Source organism: Myotis davidii, unplaced genomic scaffold, assembly GCF_000327345.1.
Source record: "Myotis davidii unplaced genomic scaffold, ASM32734v1 scaffold709, whole genome shotgun sequence".
In the NCBI taxonomy this organism is placed as follows: Eukaryota; Metazoa; Chordata; class Mammalia; order Chiroptera; family Vespertilionidae; genus Myotis; species Myotis davidii.
The window spans coordinates 47,178-56,998 of NW_006300219.1; positions in this window are offsets into that span (position 1 = coordinate 47,178).

Below are 9,821 nucleotides of genomic sequence, written 5' to 3' on the forward strand. Positions count from 1 at the left end.
ATGCCATTGTGGTCTGAGAAGATGCTTGATATGATTTCAATCTTCTTGAATTTGTGTCCCAATATGTGGTCTATCTTTGAAAATGCCCCATGTGCACTTGAGAAGAATCTATATTCTGTAGCTATGTGGTGAAATGTTCTGAAGATGTCAATTAAGTCCATCTGATCTAGTGAGTCATTTAGGATTGCTGTTTCATTGATGATGTTTTGTCTGGAGGATTTATCCAGTGATGACAGTAGGGTATTAAAATACCCTACTATGGTCTTATTGCTATTGGTCTCTCCCTTAATATCTTCCAGGATTTTTTTTTTAATGTATTTGGGTGCTCTTGCATTGGGTGCATATATGTTTATCAGGGTTATATCCTCTTGTTGTATCGATCCCTTTAGTATTATGAAGTGGCCTTCCTTATCTCTTTTTATGGCATTCACTTTGAGGTGTATTTTGTCAGATATAAGCATTGCTATGCCAGCTTTTTTTCATTTCCAGTTGCCTGAAAGATACTTTTCTTTTCTTTTCTTCTTCTTTTAACAACAGTCCATTTATCATTTCTTGCATTGCTGGCATGGTAGTGATAAACTCCCTTAGCCCTTTTTGTTTGTCTGTGAAGCTCCTGATTTCCCCTTCAATTTTGAATGATAGCTTTGCTGGATAGAGTACTCTTGGATTCAGTCCCTTCCCTTGCATAATTTTGTATACTTCTTTCCATTCCTTTCTGGCCTGATGTGTTTCTGTTGATAAATCATTCAATAATCTAAAGGGGGATCCCTTGTTGGTAACTTTCTGTCTCTGACTCACAGCCTTTAAGAACTCTCTTTGTCACTAACATTTGCCATTGTAATTAGGATATGTCTTTGTCTTTTTTGGCTCATCTTGTGTGGGAGTCTTTGAGCTTGTGTGACTTTTTTCTTCCCCAAATCGGAAGTTTTCTGACATTATTTCTTCAAATAGAATTTCTAACCCTTAATCCTCTTCTTGTCCTTCTGTCACCCCTATTATATGTATGTTTCTTTGTTTCATGTTGTCCCAAAGCTTCTTAGGGTCTACTCCTGTCTTTTTTTTTCCTTCTTCTCTCTTATTGCAGTTCAGTTTGGGTGTGTTTTGCTTCCCCGTCTTCTAATTCACTAATTTGATCCTCTGCTTCCCTTAGTCTACTGTTGAAAGCTTTCATAGTGTTTTTTATTTTAGCTATATCACTCTTTATTTACTCTTGATTCTTACATAGGTTGTTGATTTTTTCATCCATCTGGTTTATGAACTGTATGACCTTTATCTGAATTCTTTTTCTGACATGTTGCATACCTCTGTTTCTTTTAGTTCCTTTTCTGGCGAATCCTCATTTCTTTCCTTTGGGGGTTGTTCTTCTGACTGCCCATTTTTGCTCTCACCAAAGGTTCTGGGTGTCGAATTGTGTGAGGCCTGTGGCTGCAGTGGTGGGCTTGGTGGGGGGTTGTATAGTCATGGCAGCAGCTGCTCTTTGGGTGGTCATGGGCACCCACTGCTCCTCAGGCAGTGGCTGCTCCACAGGTGGTCATAGCAGCTGCTGCTCACAGAGCTTTTCACAGGATCATGGGCACTGCCTGATCCTTAGGCAGGTATGGATGGCAGCTGCTCCTCAGGTGGTTTTTGCATGGTTTCTGGCCATGGCTACTCATAGGGTGGCTGCTGCTCACACAGATGGCTGCTGCTTGCACGGATTTTTGAATGGTCATGATGGTGGCTGCTGGCACTGTCATAGTACCCAGGGCTAAAGCTTCAGGCCTGTGGGAGGGGAGCATTCCAGAGCTCACAGGGGCCCATGGCTGAGGAGGCTTGATTCCCAATGTCCATGGGTCTGCATCTGAGGCAGAAGATCCCTGGCTGGAGTGGCTGTAGTCCCTGGTGGTGTCTGAAAGCATCTGGGTAGAAGTGAGGCTGGGCTCCCAGTCACAGCAGCCCTCCCGTTCAAGATAGCACAGCCTCTATGGCAGAGCTGGCCACCCCGGGAGTGATTACAGTGGTAGCAGAGGCTTCCCTGCTAGGCGAGCTGGTCTGCCAGTCCCCAAAAGTCATGTGGGATATAACTGTCACACACACACACACACACACACACACACACACACACACACACACACACCATGTTCACACACTCCCCTTTCTCTCCCTCACTCACTCCCACTCTCTTCCTCACTGCTATCCTCCAAGCCTCCATCTTCTGATCCTGGTTAGGTGATTTTTACTGTTAATTAGTATGGTTAAACACATAAAAATACTTTTATAATAATATCGGGATTTAAAATCTGAAGACTATTATTTCTAAGTCTAGTTTACTAAAACTTTATGTTTATTTAAGTGTTTGTGTGGTTGTTATAGTTTATGTTTAATGTTAATACTTTCCAGGATAATGAAGATCCCAGAAAGCATTTGAACATGTATTTATCTATTAAACAAACAATGGTGTCATTTATAGTCAGAGCTGACTTTGACTAGGAAGGAGATACTGTCAGAAACAACCAAGACTGGATGGAATTGAAATTTAACCTCCAACCTTTAATGAGAGGATGCAATTTCAATTATTTTAAGATTATGTCAGATAATAGAAGTAAGTACAACAAGATAGATAGAGACAGAAAGGAAATTATACTGAAACAGAGAAATCAATGAATTGATACTATTTGTTGATCAGCTATTTTTATATTATGAAAAATAAAACATACAGGTTAAGAAAATAAAGGTTAAAGTGGTCTACTTATTCTAAAAATCTAATTGGAGATCTAGGAATAATGCAGTGAAATAATAGCAACCAATTCAAGAGACTCTTAGATTATATCTTTCATATTTTAAGCATTATAGAAATTCAGAAAAGACAATGGTCCTAAAGGCTTAAGTAGACAGAGGATGAGTCATAGAGAAATACAATCTGAAATAGACATATTGAAGGATTTGGATAGGAATACAAGAAATGGTGGTGTGGGTTTTTTTTTGTTTGTTTTTTTTGTGTTTTTTTTTTTGCAGGGAACACCTTCTGAAAAGTAGAGCAGAGAGGACAATACATCTATTGAATATTGAAGTGGCTGGTCTGATTTGATGACTGGGTTGTTAATGATTAGTCAGAAGAAGTGAACCCAGAAGAAGTAGAGCCATATGGCACAAAGCCTTAGCAATCATTTCATAAATTATGTAAATGTTTAACCACCATGCTGTACACCTGAGACTAATATAATGTTGAATGTTTACTGTAATTAAATTTTAAAAATTTTATATAGTCTGTTCTATATGCAGAAAAGGGGAATGACATTTAGGGAAGATCTATCTGGAGATGGTCCCCAAGGTGGATGGATGTTCTGATACTGCTGCTCAACTTTCAGGGTAAGTTGAGCAGCAGTATCAGAGAAATTAGGAGCAAACTGCTGCAGGAATACACGTGCACCATATGTGGGCCTGAACTAGAGTGGAAGGGATTTGACAATATGGTGGAATAATCTGTTAACTCCACTCAGGTCATATATAGTGAGTGCATACATTTTCTTGGCAAATTTAGTCTAGGAAAGCACTGATAAACAATCTTGATCTCTTCTTATCCCCCACCTCAAAACAACTATTAAGTACTGACTACCCTGTCCTCTGCTGCACCTCTAAGATTTAAAACTACACTGGAATAATTTTTTCATTGCAGGGTTATAATGACTGTAGCCTGAGGCCTCCTAACCTCCCCCATGTCTGTATGGTAGTCTAAATCTCTCCCACTCCAGGTACCTGCGTGGCCATAAGAGCACCGTCTGAGGACAGAAGAAACTACTTTTATTAATATTAATATTAGCTGTTTTGAAGAGGTCATAGTGGATTGTTTGCATGATGATTATAGATTTATTTGTGTCGCTATTGTCTTAAATATACGGTACTAAAACTTCTTCATTTTGCACTCCTACAATAAAATACTTTAACATCCTCCTCGATATAGGTATGCTTATTTCTAATTATGTATTTTCTTATGTTAATAGTTATATTTTAGTGATAATAAAAGAATAAATATGCTTTATGATTTATAAAATCTTGGTTTATCACCCTGTAATACAATTATTTGAACTTTAAGTTATAAATTGGGCTAATTTACATAAGATATTTAAACCTGTCATAACTAGCAAAGATACTCCAAAGTGTAAGCAGTTCTAGGTGGAGGACATGCATCTCAAGCATCTTCTATGAAATCATAACATGCTTTTTATCCATCCCCTCCAGTAATTACATAAAAGTTTTAGTTGAATGTGGCTGGTAATTTTCCAATTTCCCTGAAGTCAAACAGATGCTCTTTCAACTAATCAGAACTTGTTACCTTTTAACATTTTTAATATATGGGTTTATAAACCACTGAGACTTCTTTTGGAGGATTTTTAAAGATGCTAGAAAAAGTTTCCAAGTTTCTTAAATATATAAGTGAAAAAATACATGGCTTTTGGCCCTAAAATAATAAAATGGAATCATTTCCAGACATTTGTTTCCACAGTGTTTTTTCTAAAGATAGCATTTTTCCCTTTTCTTTGATTTTTAAACATTTCCAATTACAGTTTACATTTAATATTATTATGTATTAGTTTCTGATGTGCAGCAAAGTGATTTAGAAAATCGTGAACTTTACAGTTGGTACCCCGATGCTTCAAGTACCCACCTGGCCCCATACATAGTTATAGTGATACTAGAGGCCTGGTGCACAAATTCGTGCATGGGTGGGGTCTGGCTGGCCAGCCCCAATTGGGGCTGTTGTGCCAGACTGGCCAGGGAAGGGGTCACTGCCGGTTGGCCAGCCAGCCCCACTCCCTGTTCAAATTCCGGTTGAACTCCTGGTCGAACTCCCAGTCAAGTACCCACCTGGCCCCATACATAGTTATAGTGATACTAGAGGCCTGGTGCACAAATTCGTGCATGGGTGGGGTCTGGCTGGCCAGCCCCAATTGGGGCTGTTGTGCCAGACTGGCCAGGGAAGGGGTCACTGCCGGTTGGCCAGCCAGCCCCACTCCCTGTTCAAATTCCGGTTGAACTCCTGGTCGAACTCCCAGTGTATCCACCCCCTGCTAGCCTAGTCGCCCCCAACTGCCCCCCCACTCCACCATCCTGGTTGCCCCATGCAGGCTGCTGTTCAGTGGTTTGGTCATCCCTTACTAACCCCCCTGCTGGCCTGGTCATAGGCAGCCATCTTATGAGGGTGTGAGGGTTAATTTGCATATTACCTCTTTATTATATAGGATTATTGACTATATTGCCTGTACTATAATCTACATTTCTGTGACTATCCTAATTATTACCAATTTATACTGCTTAATCTCTTCACCTTTTCCACTCAGCCCCCCTAAGCCCTCCCCTTTGACAACTGTCAGTCTATTCTCTGTATCTATGAGTCTGTTTCTATTTTTTTTGTTGATTTTGTTCTTTAGAGTCTACATATAAGTACAATCACATGGTATTTGTCTTTCTCTGTCTGACATTTTACTTAGCATAATACCCTCTAGGTCCATCCATGCTTTTGCAAAAGGTAATATTTCATTCTTCTTATGGCCAGGTAGTATTCCATTTTGTAAATGCATCACTGCTTTTTTATCCACTCATCTACTGATGGCACTTGGGCTGCATCCAAATCTTGGCTATTGTAAATAGCATTGAAATAAACAGGGGTGGATATATTCTTTTCCATTAGTGTTTTGGGTTTCTTTGGATATATTTGCCGAAGTGGAATTGCTAGCTCAAAAGGCAGTTCCATTTTTAATTTTTTGAGGAAGCTCCACACTGTTTTCTATAGTGGTTGCACCAATGTAAAGTAGGCTTTTTTTCTTAAGTCATTGTTGTAATGTCATCTTTACTCTGAAGGGAATGTGTACATTTACATCTAATAAAAGTTTGTATTAGAAAGAGAAACTCTACAGTATTCTTAATGATAACTTGCTTTTTCATTGTTAGAATTATATTGAATGGTATCTATAATTGATTTGTAGAAACTTAAACAAACTTTGCACATATCACCTGCAAAACACTGCAATTCATAGAATTCAGATAGATACTGACTTCATTCCTCATCTGCATTGGTGAACTGGAGTCACTGGATGTACGGACTGAATGAATCAGCTGGTCTTAATCCTTATAATTATTTCATTTATATTTTAATATATGATAATACATAAAAATAGATGTTTAAGTATTTTTCAATACTCCAGTAGATTATCTTTTGTTATATATACTTAATTTTTAGAGTACGTTTAGGTTCATTCAATCATCTTTGTATCTATCTTGACAATCACTATGTTAAATGAATGGTAGAGTGATAGCAAAAATATAATACTGACTTCTTACAGCAGCATATTGGAATCAATGGAGAGACCTTAAAAGTAAGACCATTAACAGTGACATTTTAAATTTCAGTCATTTTGAATTTGCCTGCATATTGCAAAACATCCAATTTTCCCAAAAGCACCATTAAATAATTGCTGGGTCTTCCTGTGGATGTCTTTCATGTATTTATTAATCATCTTGTCAAGGTCTCCTCCATGCCCTCCTTATTGGGCTTGCTATCCAGGCAGTCACTAAAAGGAGATGCTCTGCTATTGCCCTCAGGGCTACTGTCCTTGGTGAAGATGTTGATTCTTTTCCCAGAGCTCTGCATCCTGGGGTTCCCTTAAGATGCCAACATTTGAAATGTGTTTTGGAGGAAAACAAGTAACTTAAGACAATAATTTGGTTGAAATGATAACATGAGCCAAATGAAATATCCCCATTGTTATTTATGTCCCTTAAGAATTTTTCTACTTTTATAATTTTTAATTTCAAAATTTTTTCAGCCAAATGTTTTTGCCCAGTACTATTTGTAATATTGAGGATTTGGAAACAACATTTAAATTGCTGCCACATTTTCTCTATTATGAACTACACAGAGTACAATTATTTCATTGGCAGAAAATGTATTGGAAGGAAGAAAACCAGGAAAAAAAAGAAATATATCTACTCACTAACAAATTCTGTTAAAAAACAAAATAATTAAAATTTGCATAAATAGTTATAAAACTGGCTGATGATAAGCCCAAATTATTAATACAGGAAAAATATAGAATTTGAGAAATACTTATTTTGTTTTTAAGAAATCATCTCAAACCAAGACAAGTTGTTAATTCACATCACTGCTATTTTATTTTGAATTAGATTGCTTATAATAAAACTATTTTAAAACAAATTAACTGGAAGGAACACACTTTTCTCCAGTCCTGAGTCAGTTTCTGTCACTCAAGTTTTGGAGTTACACTCCTTGGGTCCTGGTCATTTATAGAGAATCCTAAGAAACAGGTCTTTACTTCAGGATCCCAGGAAGTATTGGCCAATCACTGTGGCCTATTTGATGCTGTCAGATTTTCCTTCAGGAAGCTCTTCCTAACTATTCTCCCTTCTTCAAGACTTATCAGAAGACCTGGAAGTTTGATTGACTTGTATATGGGTCAGCATTGGAAGCCTCTAGGTTGAATAGCATTTTGTAACTTGAGAAAACACAATTTAAAATATATGTTATAAAATAGCACTTTATAATTTTAAAAAAACAACACGTTTGCAGTTGTTTAATTCTGCCAACACACCTGTGAGGTAGTCAGAGAAAAATTAGTTTGACCATTTTACAAATGAGAAAAATGAATGTTTGAGCTGAAAGAAAACTTGAATATAATTTAAAAATCCAATTCTCTTATTTCCATGGTACATAAGATAGTCCAGACAATTTCATACATTTAAAAAAAAACAGACATTCCAACCCCTTACTTGACTGAAAGAAATCTTCCAGGGAAGCACAATATATATAAACATGTAAGGAGATATTTTATAAATATTAATCTATTGGTATCTATTGGTATGTACTGAAGTGTATTACTAATTGAGCCAATGAAAACAAAGAAGCTAGTTTGCTGAATACAAAAGCTTAAAATTTGAAATTAGGAATGACAATAACTTTCTTACTCTCACCATCAAGTCATTTCTCAATTTTGTTTTGGTTTCACAATGTTTGAAATACCCACCAGGTCCACCAGGTTTGTTTAGCTGATGTCTAAGAGAGTCCTAAAAGATCCTTCTTTCCCGGTACCCCTGTCTTCGTGTAATTTCCTTCTTGAATATAAGCTGGACCTAGTGAGTTGCTTCTAATGAACAGAATACAACAAAGGCAAGAAGTGTCACTTCTCACATCTGTATATATAAAAAGCCAGTGACTATAATGCCATAACAACCAGAATGACTGGTCACTATGACACCCACTGTAGCCAGTGAACCACCTGATCAGGGGGTGGGTACGGCTGGCCAACCTCCTGTGCCCCTCCTCCCACCTGCCCCACCACTGATCAGCCTCTCCCACCTGATGAGAGGACAGGCCCAGCTGGCCAACCGCCTGTGGCCCCTCCCCCCAGCCAGCTCCATCCCCAATAAGCCCCTCCCCCCTGCATTCTAATCAGGGGCATAGCCAGCTGGCCAACCTCCCATAGCCCCTTCCCTGGCTGCTGACCCCTGATCATCCTCCCTCCCCCCACTACATTCAGGGGCGGGGTCAGGTGGCCCACCACCCACAGCCTCTCCCTATTGCCAGTCCCGCCCCCAATCAGCCCCCTTACCCCAATCAGGGATGGGGCCTACCGGCCAATTGCCCACAGCCCCTCATTCCAGCTGCCCCCTTGATCGGGCCCCAATCAGGACGGGCCAGCTGGCCAACCTCCCACCATCTGCTCTTCCTGACAGGCCTGGCTCCAATCTGTCCTGATTTAGGCCAGGCCGGCTGGACCCCACCTGTGCACATTAGTGCACTGGGCCTCTAGTAGTCCTATCTAATAAAAGAGAAACAAGATAATTAGCCATACCTCCACTACCCTCCCATTGGCTAATCAGGCCAATATGCAAATTAACTCCCAGACAAGATGGCGGTCGGCAGCCAGGCAGCTTGAAGCGAACATCATGAGACTTGTTTGCTTCAGTGATGGAGGACTCCAATGTTCCACACCTGCTGCTGCTGGGATCTGAGCTTGCAGTTTGAAACATTGTTACAAATATAGAAGCTAAACAAAACCCCAGAAACCTGCTTTCAGCCAGCCGGGATCTCAGAGCTGGAGTTGAAACAGTGTTTCAATTATAGAACCCAAACAAACCAGATACCTGTTTTCAGCAGCGGAGGCCTAAGAGCTGGAGCCAAGCCTCAGAGCTAAAGCTGGCCCAGAATAAAAAAAGAAAAAGAAAAGAGGAGTGGTTGGGAGTTTAGTCACCCACCAGCCTGAAAACAGCGCTCAGCCCCTCACCCAGATTGGCCAGGCACCCCAGTGGGGACCCTCACCATTAAGGGTGTGTGACCAGCTGCAAACAGCCAAAAGCCCCTCACCCAGGCTGGCCAGGCCCCCCAGTGGGGACCCCCACCCTGATCCATGACACCCTTCAGGGCAAACCAGCCGGCCCCCACCCATGCACCAGGCCTCTATCCTATATAGTAAAAGGGTAATATGCCTCCCAGCAAAAGGATCAGCGGAGCTGCGAAGCCTCCCAGCACCGGGATCAGCGTGACAGGGGGCAGTGCCCAAACCCCCTGATCACCCTGCAGCTCTGTATGTGACAGGGGGTGGGGCCACAACCCCCGTATCCGCCCTGCTCTGTTCGTGACAGGGGAAGGCACCCCCACCCCCTGAGCAGCCCTGCTCTGTGCCTGATAGGGAGAAGCTCCCCAACCCCCTAATAGCCCTGCAGCTCTGTGGGTGACAGGGCGTGGCGCTGCAACCTCCCCATCGACCCTGCCTTGAGTGTGACAGGGGGCTGTGCCCCAACCCCCCAATCGGCCCTCCCCCGCGCAG